At 44.7% G+C, this 21,033-nt stretch overlaps 1 long non-coding RNA gene across 2 annotated transcripts in view; it reads right to left on the bottom strand.

Annotated features, from left to right (window-relative positions):
* Positions 1-21,033, bottom strand: part of LOC117978798 (uncharacterized) — a 66,153-nt gene that overhangs the window by 3,464 nt on the left and 41,656 nt on the right. The window contains exons 2-3 of one of the 2 annotated variants that reach the window (XR_008624305.2): positions 4,932-5,022; positions 1,734-1,891 (exon numbers count right to left, since the gene is read on the bottom strand). This is a non-coding gene — a long non-coding RNA (uncharacterized LOC117978798). Of the gene's footprint in view, positions 1-1,733; positions 1,892-4,931; positions 5,366-21,033 lie in introns of those variants that run through there. The other variant, XR_004669477.3, reaches the window with a different exon arrangement.

Here is a 21,033-nt window from a genome sequence, read left to right as displayed (position 1 = left end):
TTTGTGTGTTAATGATGACTGACAGCTCAACATTAGGGATGGGGCTGGTCACTGGAAAGACCAAGGCAGGATTAGAGAGTTGGGACTTTCAGCCCTACCCCTGCCCTCCAGGAAGGGGAGAGGGGCTGAAGGTTAAGGTGATCATCAATGGCTAATTGTTTAATCAATCATGCCTATGTAATGAAGCCTCCATAAAAACCCGAGAGGACAGGGTTCAGAGAGTTTCCAGAAAGTTGAACACATGAAGGTTCCTGGAGGGTGGTGCCCTGGAGAGGGCATGGAAGCTCCATGCCCCTTCCCTTAAACCTTGTACTACACATCTCTTCATCTGTATCCTTTGTAATATCCTTTATAATAAGCCAGTAAACATAAGTGTTTCCCTGAGTTCTGTGAGCCACTCTATTAAATTAATTGAACTCAAAGACAGGGTTGTAGGAACCCCAACTTGAAGCCAGTTGGTCAGAAGTTCCAGATGCTCGGACTTGCAACTGGTGTCTGAAGGTGAGGGGGCAGTTTTGGGGACTGAGCCCTCAACCTGTGGGATCTGATACTATCTCCCATGTTAAGAGAAAAACCAAATCCTGTAAAATATTTTAAAGAGGTTTATTCTGAGCCAATATGAATGACCGCAGCCTGGAGGAAAAATGAACCCAAGAAGCCTTGAATAAGTGGTTCCGAGGTGGTCAGGTTACAGTTTAGTTTTATGTATTTTAGGGAGATGGGAGTCACAGCTTTTAAGTCACTGAAGTTCTGCTATCCGGAGTCACCCTCCCTTCTCCCTCTAGTCGCGGTCCCCTCAGCTTCTCCCATACTTGGAGAAATAGTAGGAGGGGGCTGAGTGTGGTGGCTCACACCTGTAATCCTGGCACTTTGGGATGCCGAAGTGGGTGGATCACTTGAGGTCAGGAGTTCGAGACCAGTCTGGCCAACATGGCAAAACTCCATCTCTACTAAAAATGCAAAAATTAGCCGGGCGTGGTGGTGCACGCCTGTAGTCCCAGCTACTCGGGAGGCTGAGGCAGGAGAATTGCGTGAACCTGGGAAGCAGAGGCTGCAGTGAGCTGAGACTGCACCACTGCAGTCCAGCCTGGGCGACAGAACAACCCTTTTGTCTTAAAAAAAAAAAAAATATATATATATATATATATATATGAGGGAGGAAAGGGCAGTCAGACTTCACAGAAGGGCTGGAACACAGGTGTTTTCCAGTGGGGTAGATTCCTGTCAGGGGTAGTGTTTCCCACCGTGGGAAGCTATCAACCCCCAGGTTTTCCCTCCCACTCCCAGTCCCACCCCCACCCCAGCCCCCACTGAGCCAGCTGGCATGTGAAATAGGAACCTCTTCAGCTCCACTTCCAGCTTCTGCAGAGTTAACAGTAATGCAAGCTAAGGGGGTTGCCAAGGTGACTTGGTGGGTCTGCAGTGAACAGAGAGTGGAACCGAAGGCTCCTGTTCCCAAGGTGTCCTTGTCACCACACACGCAGCCCTTTCACTCCATAAAAGAGAGGAGGGCATGCTGCCACATGCTCAGAGCACGGGGAAGGACAAGAACAGCCTTATTCTGACACCTCCCATGTCAAGCTGAGACATTCCTGACCCCTAGAGCTTCTCCTCTCAGGGGAGGACAATTAGCATGGCTCACCTAGGAGGAGAGGCACACACAGTCAGAACTGCCCAGGGAAAGAGCTGAAGAGAAACAGAGGAAGCAAACATTTCATATGGCTATGACCTACCCATTGCAAAACGCCTCCAACCTCATGAACAGCACTCACTTGCTTTGAGCTCACAAGCGTTTTTTTTCTGTTTAATAATAGCAAGAAGATTTTATGATGTGAAACTGCCCATAAGCCATTTTTCCCAGATCCAGTGGTGACGTTAATCAACTGTGGGTCTGTGACAAATAACCAGAGAGAAGTAGGTCAACAAGCAAAACCCACTGAGCATAAACTGTACCTCTATGGAAAAGAAAAGCAGCTAACTTTAAGTACTATGTTTCTAAGCTAGTATTTGTGTTAGCAAATTAATTAATTGTAGAAATATTATTCAGAATTTAGAAGGGACTTCTAGGTTGGGCGAGGTGGCTCACCTGTAGTTCCAGCACTTTTGGGAGGCCAAGGAAGGAGGATTGTTTGAGATGAGGAGTTAGAGACGAGCCTGGGCAACATAGTGAGACCTCCATCTCTTAAAAAAAAAAAAAAGTTAGCTGGGCATGGTGGTGCATACCTGTTGTCCTAGCTACTCAGGGAGACTAAGGCAGGAGGATGGCTTGAACCCAGGGGTTCTACGCTGCGATACTGTGATTGCATCACTGCACTCTAGCCTGGGAGACAGAGCATGTCCCCATCAAAAAAAGGAAGAAAGGAAAGAAAGAAAGAGAAGAAGGAAAGAAAGAAAAGAAGGAAGGAAAGAAAAGAAGGAAAGAAAGGACTTATGGTTTTTCTTTTCTTTTCTTTTCTTTTTTCTTTGAGACAAGGTCTTGCTCTGTCACCCAGGCTGGAGTGCTGTGGTGCAAACATGGCTCACTGCAGCCTCCACCTCCTAGGCTCAAGCAATTCTTCCTCAGCCTCCTGAATAGCTGAGACCATAGGTGCCTGCCACTGCACCCGGCTAATTTCTTAAACTTTTTTGTAGAGACGGTTCTCACCATGTTGCCCAGTCTGGTCTCGAGAGATCCTCCCAGCTCAGCCTTCCAAAGTGCTGGGGTTACAGGCATGAGCCACCGTGCCCAGCCTTTAGTTTTCCCAAATGAATCAACTTACATGTATGTTTTGGGTGGTCAGTGCAAAGCTCAGGTGGGGATTAGGAAACAGGAGCTCCAGCTCAGCTTGAGCACCAGTTCTGACTACAAGGGGCTTGCAGCCCCTCAGTTGGGTTGCTCACTTATCTGTGTACCTAGGGCCCTTTGCAGTTCTGCAGCCTGCAGTTCTCCCCAAGGGGGGCTGAGGGCCCCCTGAGAGGAGATGCTGGACCCCAGCCCAGTCGGGGCTGGATGAGGAGGATGCCCTCACACATGGTGATGTTGTTCAGTGTCTCAAAGCAACTCTCAAAGCCTAAACAGTGAGAGTGGTTCAATTCTTGGGGGAAAAAATAATAATAATGCTAAGCCCTGGTCTTCTGCAGTCTGATTTTTTTTTTTTTTTTTTGTGATGGAGTCTTGCTCTGTCACCAGGCTGGAGTGCAGTGGCACGATCTCAGCTCACTGCAACCTCCAACTCCCTGGTTTGACTGATTCTCCTGCCTCAGCCTCCCGAGTAGCTGGGATTACAGGCATGTGCCACCACGCCCAGCTAATTTTTGTATTTTTTAAGTAGAGACGGGGCTTCACCATGTTGGCCAGGATGGTCTCCTTCTCTTGACCTCATGATCCGCCTGCCTCATCCTCCCGAAGTGCTGGGATTACAGGTGTGAGCCACCACGCCCGGCCTTCTGATTTATTTTGAATGCAGTCCTTGATGTTTTTTTCCCCAGCTCCTGACCTTTAAGCATTTCAGTGGTTACCTGAGCTCTCCTCTCCTCCTGAATCTCTCTTAAAAGTCTTCAGTGTTGAATTTCATGGTCACTCTAAGGTTAAGTGTGGAATTGTCTTACTGCCTTTCTTTGCCTAGTGCTTTATCATTTCAGAGGAAGACTACACTTCCCTGCTTCCATCACCCCACAGCAGACAAAAAAACATTTGCAGAATCATCAACTTTTAATGATTCTGCTGAAATTGGGCTCCTCGGAGGGCCGCTAATGGAGAATGTGTGTCTGCTTTGAGATTCACAACCGTCCCCCAGGCGGCTCAGGTTCCTACGTGGCCCCTTTATCAAATCTGACCATCAGAGACCATGGTGAGATGGATTTCAGCTGAGGCCCTTCGGTGCGGGAAGCAATCAGAATGGGTTGGCTGAAGGTTTCAGGTGTGCTGAGCTCTGGGCTCTGGGAGAGAGGCAGGTTCAGAGCAGCGAGCCACACTGGGCCGGGAGCCTGTATGAGTTCCAGGGCTCTCAAAAATGGTTGAGGCTGGGCGCAGTGGCTCATGCCTGTAATCCCAGCTACTTGGGAGGCCGAGACAGGAGAATTGCTTGAACCTGGGAGGCATAGGTTGCAGTGAGCGGAGATCATGCCACTGCACTCCAGCCTGGGTGACACAGCGAGACTCTGTCTCAATAATAATAATAATAAATAGTGAAATGTACTTAATGTGGTATATCAGCTGCTTGAATGAGCCTGGTGTGATGTGGTGGAAGGACCCCTGGCCTGGGGAGAAGAAAGACACCCAGGCCCCTGGAGGTGTCCAGGGCTGCTTTCAGCCCCTCATGGAGGGCCCACCAGGCTGGTGGGGCCCCTAAACACTGAACTGATGTCTTCCACTTGGGTGAAGGCCTACCCTTGTACAAACCTGTTGTGCCTTCTACAAGTGTGCACCCCTGGTATCCTAGTCTCTGTCCTGAGTCCAGCTTTCAGTCTTGGATTCTTAGCATAAATTCCCCTTTTTGCTTAATCCAGCCTGAATTGGTTATTTACTTACAAACTAAACTCTTAATTAAGGCAAAAATCCAAGCTTCTTGGCCAGCCCCATCCTCTTCCCATGGTTGGGGAATCTAGTTAGTTGGTTAAAGAAAGCAATGAAAATATTCAAAGCATTCAAATCAATTTCCACAGTAGGCTGGTTTGGGGTTTCCACTTGGCTAGGCACTTTTGCTGAAATTATCCAAATAAATAATTTGTTGCCTATTACATAAGCTTGTTTTTATGGTGTTTATTGTTTAGGGTCTGCATTTTTCTGCTAGAATGTAAGTTCCACGTGGGGTAGGAATCTTTATTTTCCTCATTGTTTTATCAAGTGCCTAGTAGATGCTCAATAAATATGTTGTGGAAGAATGATAAACAGTTTCACTAGAAACATTCAGGCCTAATATTAATCCTAATATCAGAAGTAACTGTGTTACCTGTAGTCTCAGCTACTCAGAAGGCTGAGGCAGGAGGATGGCTTGAGCTCAGGAGTTGGAGGCCAGCCTGGGTGACATAGCCAGACAGACCCTGTCCGTGAAAAAAGAAAAAAGAAAAAAAGAATGCTGTTAGTTCACTATCAACTAAACTTTATACATCATTTTCAAAGAGATTGATGAGCAAAAGCTAGATTTAGCCTGGGGGGCGCGGTGGCTCACGCCTGTGATCCCAGAACTTTGAGAGGCCGAGGCAGGTGGATCACCAGTGGTCAGGCGTTCGAGACCAGCCTGACCAACATGGTGAAACGCCGCCTCCATTAAAAATACAAAAATTAGCCAGGCATGGTGGTGCACACCTGTAGTCCCAGGTACTCAGGAGGCTGAGGCAGGAGAATCGCTTGAACCCAGGAGGCGGAGGTTGGCAGTGAGCCGAGATCACGCCATTGCACTCCAGCCTGGGTGACAGAGCGAGTCTCTGTCAAAAAAAAAAGAGCTAGGTTTAGAATTGGCTTCCTATCTCATTTGATCCAGTTCTTTTATTTTACAGATGAAGAAAAACAGGTGGAAGGAAAGGGATGGCTTGTCCAAAGTCTGCCAATCTGATATGGTTTGGCTGTGTCCCCATCCAAACCTCATCTTGAATTCCCACATGTTGTGGAAGGGACCTGGTGGGAGGTCATTGAATCATGGGGGCAAGTCCTTCCTAATAGTGGGGACAAGATGGGGATAAGATAGATGGGGGCAAGCTGTTCTCCTGATAGTGAATAAGTCTCACGAGATGAATCACACTTTTATTCTTGGCCCTGATTTTCCAGATTCAGCTGTTTCTTTGATAGTGAGTAAGTCTCATAAGATCTGATGGTTTTAAAAAGCGGCATTTCCCTGTACAAGCTCTCTGATTTTTTGCCTGCCACCATCCACATAAGATGTGACTTGTTCCTCCTTTCCTTCTGCCATGATTGTGAGGTTTCCCCAGCCATGTGAAACTGTAAGTCCAATTAAACCTCTTTCTTCTGTAAGTTGCTCAGTCTTGGGTATGTCTTTATCAGTAGCATGAAAACGGACTAATAGACAACCCCAAATTGACAGCTGAAAACCAGAGCTCAACTCTCTCAGCTCACATATCTCCCTGCTACACCAAGCAACCTCTCATTCATAGCACTCACAGGTGAGACATTGGGCAAAGTTTGCTTTTTCCCTCTGCTATGCAACAGCACAATCATTCCACGGTAAACACAAAGTAACTGGATGCTAAGGGAGTTGGCTCTCCTGTCCCAAAGTACCAGCAAAACAGAAACTTCAGACCATAGGACTGTGGCAGTCAGTGTGCTGTCCACTCTGACCATCGGAACAGGTGTTGTCAGACAAGCCTGAAGCTGTATCCTGTACCTGCTAAGAGGGAGAACCCCGGGCAGTTTCCAGGGTGAATCACACTTTTATTCTTGGCCCTGATTTTCTAGATTCAGCTGCTTCTTTGATAAAGCTCAACCTCTAAATCCCTTTGCCCCAGCCCAGGGTGCAATTGGATCCCCTTTGGACAGGTAACAGAAGAATTTACCATGCCTGTGCAATATTGCAGCATTTTGTAGTCCCCAAACCCCAACGGTTCAGCATGGGGGAAATAAAAATGATTCTGGGAAATCCTGAGGTTGAGCTCCTGAGGCTGCCCAGCAGATTATGGAAGAATCCAGGAATGCAACAGCTACATGAAAGTATCGGACAATTCAGTGATGTGCCCCATTAACAGACTGAAGAGTGCGTTATCCACAGTGTTTCTGCTGAGAAAGTTCAATGTGCTATTCAATTGTGATCATCTCAGAGTATTTCCATCTTATTTACCACCCATGATTTATTATAATGGCTTGAAGCATAGTGACACGCATAGAGTGGTCACTATATTAAAATAAATCAGAAATCAGATGTATTGATTATATGAAAAAACTGATCACCTGGCATAAAACCAGTTCTATACATGCACATTTCCACTTAATATCCAAAAAAAACTGAACAAAACTAGATGTTTGGCATTTGAGGAGCTCTGGGAGAGGAGAAGAACCAGCCTTGGGCATTGGATTAAGGACGGTTTCTATAGAAATGTAAAACTGTCAGGCACTTGGAGAGGTTTTGCTTTAAAAAAATAAAAGAAAAACTTCCTTGATTTGTCACCACAAGGGGGTGAATTTTCATTCAAAGAAGGCTGTGGCACAGTCCTTATCTGAGATAGCTGGTCAGGGCAACTCCAGCTGTGGGTACCCTCAGCTGGTGAATATTTGGCATCCCTCCAAACTGACATTTTTAAAATATTTTTTCAATATTTTCTTTGTGGGGACAGAAAGAACAGATTGTCCAGTAAGAAAAACTGTACACCTCTTTCTTTATATTCAAAATAAAGGATTTATTGTATTACATGACTGTGAAAGACAAAATGCACTGGACAATTAAGGAGATGATTTTATTTAGGCTGTTGCAAGATGGAGTCACTCATTAATGAGGAATGCCTCAATGTGGACAAGGGGTCTGAGTTTTCTAAAGGCAGGTAGCCCCGAGAGTAATCCACGAGGCCCACAGCATTAGGAGAAGCAGTGGACAGCAAGTCTTATCTAAGCATATGGGGCAGGACTGTTCTTGGTGATTAGGGTTGGCACTTTACTGGAACACAAAAGCGTGGGGGCATTTCAGAAAACAAACAAACGGGTGGGGGACTTGTCACCGTTGCCCTTTTCCACGAGCATGGGTCTCAGATAATGGTCAACATTGTCCGGCTCTAAATGACAACGTTTGCATTTTTTAGAATTGTCTTTCATGTCACCATTTTTCTGCGATTTATTGCTGAACAGTATAGGTTGCGCACGCTCCCAAAGATCTGCTCGAAGTAATTTACATGTTTTTTCTTCTGGTTTGCATAGAGCAAACACTTTCCTATTTTTCTTTTCTTTTTTTGTCAAGACAGAGTCTCGCTCTGTCGCCCAGGCTGGAGTGCAGTGGCGCGATCTCGGTTCACTGCAAGCTCCGCCTCCCGGGTTCACACCATTCTCCTGCCTCAGCCTCCCGAGTAGCTGGGACTACAGGAGCCCGCCACCACGTCCAGCTAATTTTTTGTATTTTTAGTAGAGACGGGGTTTCACCGTGTTAGCCAGGATGCTCTTGATCTCCTGACCTTGTGATCCGCCCGCCTCGGGCTCCCAAAGTGCTGGGATTACAGGCGTGAGCCACCGTGCCCAGCATTTTTTTTTTTTTTTTTTTTTTTGAGACGGAGTCTCGCTCTGTCGCCCAGGCTGGGGTGCAGTGGCACGATCTCAGCTCACTGCAAGCTCTGCCTCCCGGCTTCACGCCATTCTCCTGCCCCAGCCTCCCAAGTAGCTGGGACTACAGGCGCCCACCACCACGCCCGCCTAATTTTTTGTATTTTTTAGTAGAGACGGGGTTTCACCGTGTTAGCCAGGATGGTCTCAATCTCCTGACCTTGTGATCCACCCGCCTCGGGCTCCCGAAGTGCTGGGATTACAGGCGTGAGCCACTGCACCCGGCCTTTTTTTTTTTTTTCAAGACAAGTTCTCGCTCTGTCGCCCAGAGTGGAGTGCAGTGGAGCAATCAAGGCTCACTGAAGTCTCAGCCTCCTAGACTCAAGTGATCCTCCCCTGCTACAGCCTGCCTCCTGAGTAGCTGGGATCACAGGAGCGCACCACCATACCCAGCTAATTTTTAAATTTTTTTTGTAGAGATGGGGTCTTGCCATTGCTCAGGATGGCCTCCAATCCCTGGGCTCAAGCAGTCCTCCCACCTCAGCCTCCCAAAGTGCTGGATTTATAGGCATGAGCTGCCATATCCAGCCTGAAATTTTATTTTCATTTTTAGAGATGTAGTCCTGCTATGTTGCCAGGCTGGTCTTGAACTCTTGGCCTCAAGCAATCCTCCCACCTTGGCCTCCCAAAGTGCTGGGATTACAGGCATAAATCATTAAAGTCATTAGAATAAATGGGGGTGCCGGAGCCACTGTGCCTGGCCCCCATTTATTCTAACAATTTTAAAAATTATTATCATTGAGACGTGATTCATGTATCATTAAGTTCACCCTTTTACAATTACAGCCACTAAATGCAATTCAGTGGTTTTTAGTACGTTCACGAAGTTGTACAACCATCACTACTATCTAATTCCAGAATATTTTTGTCACCCCAAAAAGAAACCAAGTACCCATTAGCAGTCACTCCCCATTCACCTCTCTCCCCAGCTCCTAGCAATCATTAATCTACTTTATGTTTCTACAGATTTGTTATTCTGCACATTTCATACAAATGAGACCATACAATATGTGGCTTCCTTTTGTATGTGTCTGGCTTCTTTCACTTAGCGGATTGTTTCTGAGATTCATATGTTGTAGCATGTGTCAGCACTTCATTCCTTTTTATTGCCAAATCATTTGTCATTGTAAGGCTATTCCACATTTTGTTTATCCATTCATCGATTTATGGATATTTGGGCTGTCTCCACATTTTGGCTATGATGAGCAATACTGTTATGGACGTTTTTATACACGTTTTTGCATAGACATATGTTTTCATTTCTCTTGGTTATATACCTAGGAGGAGAATTGCTGAGTCATAGGAAAATTCTATGTTTAACTTTTTGAGGAACTGACAAACTATCTTCCAAAGCAGCTGCATCATTTTACATTCCCAATAGCAATTTATGAGGGTTCCAATTTCTTCACATCTTTGCTGGCACGTATTATTGTCCATGTTTTTTAGTGCAGCAATTCTAGCGGGTGTGAACTAGTATCTCATTGTGGGCTTGATTAGCATTTCCCTAATGACTAATGACTTGAACATCTTTTCCTGTTCTTCTTGGCCATTTGTATATGTTCTTTGGACAAAGAAGATTTTATTTCCTTTCCTCTTTTTTCTTTTTTTTTTTGAGATGGAGTCTTGCTCCGTCACCCAGGCTGGAGTGGAGTGGCATGATCTCGGCTCACTGCAACCTCTGCCTCCTGGGTTCAAATGATTCTCCTGCCTCAACCTCCTGTAATCTCAGCTGGGATTACAGGAACCCACCACTATGCCCAGTTAATTTTGGCATTTTTAGTAGAGATGGGGTTTCACTATTTTGGCCAGGCTGGCCTTGAACTCCTGACCTCAAGCGATTCACCCACCTCGGCCTCCCAAAGTGGTGGGATTACAGGTGTGAGCCACTGTGCCCGGCCAGATTTTATTTATTTATTTATTTATTTATTTATTTTTTGAGACGGAGTCTCGCTCTGTCGCCCAGGCTGGAGTGCAGCGGTGCGATCTCGGCTCACTGCAAGCTCCGCCTCCCAGGTTTCCACCATTCTCCTGCCTCAGCCTCCCTAGTAGCTGGAACTACAGGCACCCACCACCACAACCGGCTAATTTTTTGTATTTTTAGTATAGACGGGGTTTCACTGTGTTGGCCAGGATGGTCTCGATCTCCTGACCTCATGATCCGCCTGCCTCGGCCTCCCAAAGTGCTGGGATTACAGGCATGATCCACCGTGCCCAGCCGATTTTATTTCTTAATTGGGTTATTTGTCTTTTTATTTCTGATCTGTCAGAGTATTCTATATATTCTGGATACTAGTCCCTTATCAGATATATGGTTTGCAAATATTTTCTCCCATGCTGTGGGTTGTCTTTTCATTGTCCTGATAGTGTTCTTTGATGTATAAACCTTTTCATTTTGAAGAAGTCCAGTTTATCTATTTTTTCTTTGAGTGCTTGTTTTAGTGCCACTTGGAGCTTAGTGCCACAGTGTCAGCTGCCCAACACTTGCCTTGAGCTGGTTCAGTCTAGGGCCTTGAAGGCTTTGGAAAACACTAATATGCAATGTGTCAAAAGAAAAACTTCAGACAAAATAAATTTAACAGTTTATTTGAACAATTAACAATTAATGAGTCAGGCAGTACTCATAAGCAGGAGAGGTTCCAAGGACTCCACCTGTAAGTGTGAGCAGTGAACTTTTATAGACCGAACACAGAAGCAAAGCAGAGAAATCACCTGATTGGCTACTGCTAGGCATTTGCCTTATTTGAGCATGATGTGATCAGCTGGCTGCCTTGATTAGCTGAAGTTTGGCTGTTTGTGATGGGCTAAAACCTGGCTATTTGTTATAAAAATATGCCCCTGCTGGGCGCAGTGGCTCATGTCTGTAATCCCAGCACTTTGGGAGCCTGAGGCAGGCGGATCGTTTGAGGTCAGGAGTTCAAGACCAGCCTGGCCAACGTGGTGAAACCCCATCTCTCCTAAAAATACAAAAATTAGCTAGGTATGGTCGTAGCTACTTGGGAGGCTGAGGCAGGAGAATTGCTTGAACCCGGGATGCAGAAGCTGCAGTCAGCCAATATCATCCCACTGCACTCCAGCCTGGGCGACAGAGTGAGACTCCATCTCAAAAAAATAAATAAAAATAAAAATAAAGTCTCTGAGAAGTTCTGCAATAAATAAACAAGTTGAAACCAATGTTTCTCAAATTATTGAGCAAGACACTATTACAAACAAGGAACTTAATGCTTTTTGAATGAGTACACAGTTGATTGGTCAGAAAACAGTGAAACTTCATCACTCTTTTCACTCACATGAGAGATTTTTGGGGTCTGGCCCTAATCATCACCCACACTCTTCTGTCCACATTTCCTTGGCCAGAACTCATCTCTTATTTCTCTCTCTCTCTCTTTTTTTTTTTTTTTTTTTTGAGGTGGAGTTTCGCTCTTGTCCCCCTGGCTGGAGTGCAATGGCATGATCTTGGCTCACTGCAACCTCCGCTTCCCAGGTTCAAGCTATTCTCCTGCCTCAGCCTCCCAAGTAGCTGGGACTTCAGGTGCGTGCCACAATGCCTGACTAATTTTTGTATTTTTAGTAGAGATGGGTTTTCACCACGTTGGCCAGGCTGGTCTTAAACTCCTGACCTCAGGTGATCTGCCCGCCTCTGCCTCCCAAAGTGCTGGGATTACAGGCGTGAGCCACTGCACTCGACCACATCTCTTATTTCTCTAGATGCAATGTGGTCTCTTTGTGTGCTTAGAAGGAAAAGATTTAGTGACACATAGGGTAGTCCCAGCTATACATGCTCTTGGGCACAATCTGTGGCTGCCTTGTATGGCTTCAGAATAGGCATGCATGCTGACTGACATCACATAGAGAAGCTCCCAAGAACATGGTGACCTTTTCTCCTGGATGCCTCCTGGTGGGAGTGCTGGAAGCCAGGGAGAATACTGTTTATTCTGACCTTGCACTTACCTTGCCATCAATAACATGTATTTCTGCAAAAAACAGAGAAACATTTGGAAAATGACATGCCAAAACATTTTACATTTTTATTTCATCAAAGACGAAATTGGACAGGAGCAATTGAGTGTATGGCTTTAGATGGTACCACTGAAAATCATGCCAGTGGAATACTAATGTGAGATTACAGCTCTATATCTGTGCAGACCAGAAAAAACTCTGAAAAAATGGGAACAGCTGATGCATTAACAGGACTAACCTATATCAGTTATTATTGAGTGTCTGGACATGCAATAAAAATAAAAAGGGGGAAGAAAGTAATGTTAGTGGTAATACTTAATGTTTTCCCAGAAAGAAAAATAGGTCTTGGTGTGGTTTGTACATTAGGAAACACTATGTGAGCTGCATTCTAATGACATACAGCAATAGCCCTGAAAGACACATTAGTATTTTACACCCAAAATCAATAACTCCCTACTGAGCGCATAGGATTACTATTATGCTTCATTAGCGTTTATTTGAAGCTTTTCAACATCAAGTGGGGTTGCGAAGGACAATAAGAGCCACTGGGAATGCAACGCTGAGAAAGAAAGAGAGAAATAGATGATAAAAATGGTTAGAAAGGGTCCTGTGTGTGCATGGATGTGAGGTGCTTGGGAGGGTCCCCAGGTGGGGAACAGGCCAGGGGCAGGCAGGACTCCAGCTGGCCTGGCGTCCTCTCTGACGTTTTCTCTCCAGCATTCTCCTGCCTTCTGGCCTGGGCTGCAACCTGTCAAAGATGGCTGCCCACGGAGGCACCCCAAAGGAGGGCTGCTCTCAACTGCCAGACATGAGGGAAAGATTGTTTGGCATGCTCAAGAGCACTCACATTGGAGCAGAAACTTGCTCTGCTGCTTTGGGACTTGGAACGAGTCACTTTCCCTCCCAGCAGGGCCTGCCTCCTACCCTGGAACCGTGGGCTGCCTCTGCACCCCTCCCAGGGTTATAGCCAGTGCTGGGCATGATTGCATGGGGAGGGCTTCCATGATTAGTGAAGGCAGAAAGGAAAACCTTGGGAAACTCAAGACCTAAGACACAGGGTCTGGCCAGGTGTGGTAGCTCAGGCCTATAATTCCATAGCACTTTGCGAGGCTGAGGTGGGAGCATCTCTTGAGCCTGGGGGCCTGAGGCTGTAGTGAGCTGTGATCATGCCACTTCACTCCAGCCTGGGTGACAGAACAAGACCCTGTCTCAAAGAAAATAAATAAATAAAAATAAGAATAAGAGACAGGGCTTGCCCTCCAGGAAGCATGGATGCTCCGCTTTCCTCCGACTCTTCCTGGCATTTTTCATATACGCAGATTAGAACTGACAAATGCTGGGGAGAGATAAGACTTTAAATATATTTTTTAATTAAAATAAGAGACATGCTACTTGTAGAATTTTCAAACAATACAGAAGATTATCAAATACAACACCTGAGTTCCTCACAGCACCCCTAGGTTTGCTGAATCTTTCTTTCTTTCTTTCCTTCCTTCCTTTCTCTCTCTCTCTCTTTCTCTCTCTCTCTCTCTCTTTCTTTCTGTGTTTTTTTTTTTGTTTTGTTTGTTTTTTTGAGATGGTGTCTCACTGTCCCCCAGGCTGGAGTGCAGTGGCGCGATCTTGGCTCACTGCAACTTCTGCCTCCCGGGTTCAAGCAATTCTCCTGCCTCAGCCTCCCAAGTAGCTGGGATGAAAGGCACATACCATCACCCCCAGCTAATTTTTTGTATTTTTAGTAGACATGGGGTTTCCCCCACGTTGGCCAGGCTGGTCTCGAACTCCTGAGCTCAAGCGATCTGCCCACCTTCGCCTCCCAATGTGCTGAGATTACAGGCGTGAGCCACCGCACCCGAATATTTCATTAGACCTTTTTCTCTGCACAGCAGGGGAGGGGGAGAGTGTGCATGTGAGGGAGAGGATTGAGGGCTCAAAAGGAAGACCATGGAAGCAGGGAAGCAGGTGGAGTCTTCACACCTGCCCAGCTTAGGGGGCCAGAGTGCCTTTGTGGAGAAAAACCCAGGATTCCTTAGGGTTCATAGTAAATGAGCCCTAATAGAGAGTAATTTTACACTAAAAACCATTGACTCATACATTTTAAATAGGTGAATTGTATGGTGTATGAATTTTGTCTCAATAAAGCTGTTTTTTGTTTGTTTGTTTTAAGAAAAAGGATTTTAAACCAAGTGAGGTTTCAGATGGTGAAAAGAGAAGAAACACTCTTTTATTTATTTATAATTTATTTTTTGAGATAGAGTCTTGCTGTGTTGCCCAGGCTGGAGTGCAGTGGCACCATCATAGCTCCCTGTAACCTCGAACTCCTGTGCTCAAGCTATGTTCCTGCCTCAGCCTCCCATTCCTGTGCACCTCCCAAGTGCACAGGCTTGCACCACCACACCCGGCTAAGTTTTAAACTTTTTGTAGAGACAGAGTCTTACTGTGTTGCCCAGGCTGGTCTCAAATTTCTGGCCTCAAGCAATCCTCCCACCTTGGTCTCCCAAAGTGATGAGATTATTGGTGTGAGCCACTGCACCTAGTCTAAGAACCCCCCCCTTTAAAACCCAGATACAGGCTGACAATTTTCAAAGCTTATATATTTACTATTTTGAATAGGATATTACTTTTTTAATGAAAAAAATTTAAATAGTACAGGAGAGGATACATTGAAAAGAGAGGTTCCCCGGACCTCTGTCCCCCAGTGGAGAGGCAATGGCAGTACAATGGATTTCTGGTGTATCTGTGGTATTTGTTCAGGGATCCTATAAATGGACATACACATAGAGTTAGTCTTTTCAGAGTAGGAAATGTGGAACAGGGAGGGAGAAACATTTGAGAGGAAAAACATACCCAGGGGATGACTACTGTATTTATATTCTTGATTTCTTTTTCTTTTTTTTTTTTTTTTGAGACAGTCTTGCTCTGTTGCCCAGGCTGGAGTGCAGTGGCAGGATCTCAGCTCACTGCAACCTCCGCCTCCTGGGTTCAAGCGATTCTCCTGCCTCAGCCTCCTGAGTAGCTGGGATTACAGGCACACACCACCATGCCGGGCTAATTTTTGTATTTTTACTAGAGACGGGGTTTCACCATGTTGGCCATGCTGGTTTCGAACTGCTGACCTCAGGTGATCCGCCCGCCTCGGCCTCCTAAATTGTTGGGATTACAGGCATGAGCCACTGCGCCTGGCCTATATTCTTGATTTCTTAGCCTGGGGGACGGGCATGTAGGTGCTTATTATAGTAATGCTTACACTTTTTCATATGCCTAAGCAAATTTTTTTTAAGAGAAAAAGATTAGAAATAGCTAAAATTCATTCAAAAAGATAACTTCACATACCATAGATTTCCTTCATCAGATTAGCTCCAAGGGGTATTTTATATATTGGAAGAAGTTACATAGCTGTTACTTATAGTTGATACTCTGTTTTTGCTTGATTTTAAAATGAAAGTAAGGGAAACAATGGTTTCTGGGCCTGATGAGCTCCGGGCCTGGGGTTTAAGACTTGGCTGGTGCATCGGATCAGTTTCTGATGCCATCTAGTGTTAATGACATGCAATCTTTGGGAGCAGCCTCCAGGACTCAGCCTTGGAAACTCCTTAGAGATCAGAAAAGTACTGATGGGTGGGGTGCGGTGGCTCATGCCTATAGTCCCAGCACTTTGGGAGGCTGAGGCGGGCGGATCGCCTGAGGTCAGGAGTTCGAGACCAGCCTGGCCAAAATGGCAAAACCCCATCTTCACTGAAAATACAAAAATTGCCTGGGTGCGGTGGCTCACACCTGTAATGCTAGCATTTTGGGAGACTCACATGGGTGGATTGCCTGAGTTCAGGAATTTGAGACCAGCCATGGGCAACATGGTGAAACCCTGTCTCTACTAAAATACAAAAAATTAGCTGGCCGTGGAGGCATGTGCCATGTTATAGAGACTATTGGGGTGGCTATTTTTCTTGAGACCAGAAACTTCCTGGGAGAAGCTGGGCATGAAAGGACAACACGGAACCAGCTGTCCTTGCAGAGGAAATAGCACGCGCAAAGGCCCCAAGGCTGGAGGAGGTTTGGCCTGTCTAAAGAACTGCAGAAAGGCCGAGGTGAGCAGAGCATGGGGGAAAGGAACAAGTGATGCCACACAAGGTCAGAGAGTTGGGCAGGGGCAGGGTCATTTGGACTTTGTAAACTACAAAAAGGAGTTAGGATTTTATACCAGCTGTACCAAGAAGCCACTGGGCTTTTAAGCAGGGTAGTAAATGATCTGTAAGTCTAAAATAGGGGGAACACTAGCACTCACTAAAGCAAAATACTTTCATGTATCTTAAAATTGAAGTTTTTCGTCAGATTTTTCTAAAGGTTATCTTATTCAAGATTGTCTCAACAGGTAGACATTAGGTGCATGTTGATTTGCATGTTGATTGTTTATTAAGGGTGAGTACTCTGTTAGACTTTTAACTTAAAAAAGCATTGCAAGGCCAGGCACAGTGGCTCAAGCCTGTAATCCCAGCACTTTGGGAGGCTGAGGTGGGCGGATCACCTGAGGTCAGGAGTTCGAGACCAGTCTGACCAACATGGAGAAACCCTGTCTCTATACTAAAAATACCAAATTAGCCGGGAGTGGTGGTGCATGCCTGTAATCCCAGCTACTCAGGAGGTTGAGGCAGGAGAATCGCCTGAACCCGGGAGGCGGAGGTTGCAGTGAGCCGAGATCACACTATTGCATTGCAGCCTGGGCAATGAGAGTGAAAATTCATCTCAAAAATTAAAAAATTAAAACAATTTGCAATTTAGGGGTCCCCCCGGCCACTTGTAGGTTCAATGATTTGCTAGAAGGGCTCGCAGAACTCAGAAGTGATTATATTCATGGCTATTTATTTATTTATTTATTTGAGATTGAGTCTCACTGTCACCCAGGCTGGAGTGTAATGGTGTGATCTCAGCTCCCTGCAACTGCTGCCTCCCAGGTTCAAGCGATTCTCCTACCTCAGCCTCCCTAGTAACTGGGATTACAGGTGCCTGCCACCATGCCCAGCTAATTTTTTTTGCATTTTTAGTAGAGACGGGGCTTCACCATGTTGGCCAGGCTGGTCTCGAATTCCTGACCTCAAATGATCTGACTGCCTTGGCTTCCCAAAGTGCTGGGGGTTATGGTTTATTGCAGAGAAATAATACAGAATGACGCAGAGGGAAGAGTCACAGAGGCCCAAGGGACAGCAGGCACAAGCTTCCAGGAGTCTCTCCCGTTGGAATATTATGGACAGTGCTTAACTGTCCTAGCACAATGCATGACAACACACATGGAGTACTGCCAAACAGGGAAGCTCATTTGAGCCTTGGTGTCTGGGGTTTTGATTGGGAGTCAGCCATGTGGGTGTGGTTGACTGACCATGTAGCTGACCTTAGTCTCCAGGCCCTCCATAAGTTGAGCTGCTACTGTGTGGCCCAACGTCCCCCAAGCCACATATCAATTGGCATACACAATCTTGGTGGCCCAAGGCCCCCAGATAAACAAAGGCACCTTATCTTATCAGGCAGGACATTCCAGGCTTAGAGGTTACCACCCAGGAGTTGAGCAACCACCAAACATTTCTTTGGACAAAGTTAATTTTTTTTTTTGAGACAAAGTCTCATTGTGCCACCCATGCTAGAGTGTAGTGGCATGATCAGAGCTCACTGCAACCTCTGTCTCCCAGGTTCAAGCAATTCTCCAGCCTCAGCCTCCCAAGGAGCTGGGACTACAGGTGCCTGCCACCACGCCCAGCTAATTTTTTGTATTTTTAGTAGAGACGAAGTTTTGCCATGTTGGCCAGGCTGGTCTTGAACTCCTGACCTCAAGTGATCCACCTGCCTCGGCCTCCCAAAGTGCTGGAACTGCAGGCCTGAGCCACCGCACTTGGCCACTTAATCTCTTTACCGCATAATTGTGATCATACATTTTATATTAAAAAAGCTTTATCATTTGTCCCATTTATGTTTTCTCAAAGGTCACTCTGGCTATTATGTGGAAAATGGAAGCAAGAGTGGAATCAGGAACACCAGGGAGGAGGTGCTGCAGTTATCTGGGAGATGACTGATGATAATATTATCCTTGAGGCTGTCAGACATTTCTGTGTGCCAGACACTGTGACAAGCACTATACATGAAATATCACATTGAAGCACTGCATGGCTTCTTGGAGGACATGGCATCTAATTTTCTCACCTTAGAAATAAACAGAAGGCTAGAGAAGACATGCTCAAAGCTAGCTGAAGGCAGAGGCTGCTCAAGAGCTCAAGCCCTCTCTCTTGCTGCCCTCTCTACAAAGCTAACAGTGTCTCCCAATGGTCCAGATACTGGCACTCCAGAGAAATCTACCTTTAAAACACAAACTTTAAAAAACGGATACATAATTGTACACATTTATAAAGTACATGCAATATTTTGATGCAAGCATACAATAAGTAATGGTCAAATCAGGGTAATTAGGATATCCACCTCCTCAAACATTTAGCATTTCTTTGTGTTGGGAACATTCCAAATCTTACCTTCTAGGTATTTTGAAATATACATTAAATTATTGTTAACTAGTCATCATGCTGTGCTATCAAATGTTAAAATGGATTCCTTCTAACTGTATGTTTATACCCATTAACCAACCTCTCTTCATCTGTGCCCTCTTCCTAGCCTCTGGTAATCATTATTCTACTTTCTACCTCCATGAGATCAATTTTTAAGTTCCCACATATGAGTGAGAACATGCAATATTTGTCTTTCTGTGCCTGGTTTATTTCACTTAACATAATGACCCCCAGTTCCATCTATATTGCTGCAAATGACAGGATATCCCTTTTTTATGGCTGAATAATATTCCACTGTGTGTAAGTACCACATTTTCTTTATCCATTCTTCTGTTGATGGACACTTCAGTTGATTCCACATCTTGGCTATTGTGATGTTTGCTGCAATACACACGGGAGTGCAGCTATTTCTTCCACATAGTGATTTCCTTTCTTTTGGATATATACACAGCAGTAGGATTGCTGGATCGTATGGTAGCTCTATTTTCAGTGTTTTGAGGAACCTTCAGACTGCTTTCCATAGTGGTTGCACTAAATATACATTTCTCTCAACAGTGTACCACTGTTATCCTTCTTCTGCAGCCTTGCCATTATCTGCTATTTTTTGTCATTTTGATAACAGACATTTTAACTAAGGTGAGATAGTATCTCATTGTGGTTTTGACTTGCATTTCCCTGATAATTAGTGATGTTGAGCATTTTTTCATATACCTGTTGGCCATTTGTATATCTTCTTTTGATAAATGTCTATTCAAACTTTTAAATCCAATTATTTGACCTTTTGCCATTGAGTTATTTGAGTTCCTTATATATTCTGGCATATAACAATGGTTTGCATAACCCCTTGTTAGATGCATAGTTTGCAAATATTTTCTCCCTTTCTGTAAGTTGTCTTTTCATTCTGTTGATTATTTTCCTTGCTGTGCAGAAGCTTTTTAGCTTGATGTAATCCCATTGATCTATTTTCGCTTTGGTTGCCTGTGCTTTTGAGTTCTTCTCCATAAAATCTTTGCTCAGATTAATGTCCTAAGGTGGTTCCTCTATGGTTTTTTTTTAGTGGTTTTATAGTTTCAAGTCTTACATATCAGTCTTTAATCCATTTTGATTTGACTTTTGTACATGGTGAGAGAGAGGGGGGTCTAATTTTATTCTTCTGCATATGGATATTCAGTTTTTCCAGCATCGTTTATTGAAGATACTCTTCTTTCCCAAGTATATGTTCTTAGAGCCTTTGTCAAAAATGAGTTGGCTGTAAATGTGTGAATTTATTTCTGGGTTCTCTATTCTATTCCATTTGGTTATGTGTCATGGTTTTATACACAAGCCATACTGTTTTGGTTATTATAGCATTGTAGTATATTTTGAAGTCAGGGAGTGTGATGCCTTCAGCTTTGTTTGGTTGTGGGTTACTGCAGAGAAAGAACATAGAGGGAAGCAGAAGGAAGAGGCACACAAGCCCAAGGGACAGCAGGCCCAAGGGATGGCAATCCTTTTTGCTCAGGATTGCTTTGGCTATTTGGTGTCTTTTGTGGTTCCATAAAAATTTTAGGATTTTATTTTTTATTTCTGTGAAGAATGGCATTGGTATTTTGATAGGGAGCATATTGAATCTGTAGATTGCATGGACACCATGGGTACCATGGACATTTTAACAATATTCTTTCAACCCATGAGCATGGGCTATCCTTCCATTTTTGTGTGTATGTGTCTGATATTGTTTGGCTGTGTTCCCCACCCAAATCTCATCTTGAATTGTAGCTCCTATAATTCCCATGTGTTCAGGGAGGGACCCAGTGGGAGATAACTGAATCATGGGGGGTAGTTTTCCCTGCACTGTTCTCATGGTAGTGAATAAGTCTCACGAGATCTGATGGTTTTATAAGGGGAAACCCCTTTTGCTTGGTTCTCATTCTCTTACCTGCTGCCATGTAAGACATGCCTTTCGCCTTCCACCATGATCGTGAGGCCTCCTCAGCCACGTGGAACTGTGAGTTCATTATATTTCTTTTTCTTTATAAATTACCCAGTCTCGGGTATGTCTTTATCAGCAGCATGAAAATGGGCTAATACAGTGTCCTCTTTAACTTCTTCCATCAGTGTTTTATATTTTTCATTGTAGAGATATTTTACTTATTTGATTATATTTATTTCTAGATATTTTTTGTAGCTACCTACATGTGATTGGTCTGTTTTTCAGATTGTTTGCTGTTAATTTATAGAAATGCAATGATTTTTGTATGTTGATTTTGTATCCCACAACTTTACTAAATTTGTTTATCAGTTCTAGCAGACTGTTGGTAGAGT

Source organism: Pan paniscus, chromosome 12 (assembly GCF_029289425.2).
Source record: "Pan paniscus chromosome 12, NHGRI_mPanPan1-v2.0_pri, whole genome shotgun sequence".
In the NCBI taxonomy this organism is placed as follows: domain Eukaryota; kingdom Metazoa; phylum Chordata; class Mammalia; order Primates; family Hominidae; genus Pan; species Pan paniscus.
This window is presented reverse-complemented; position numbering and strand designations above follow the sequence as displayed.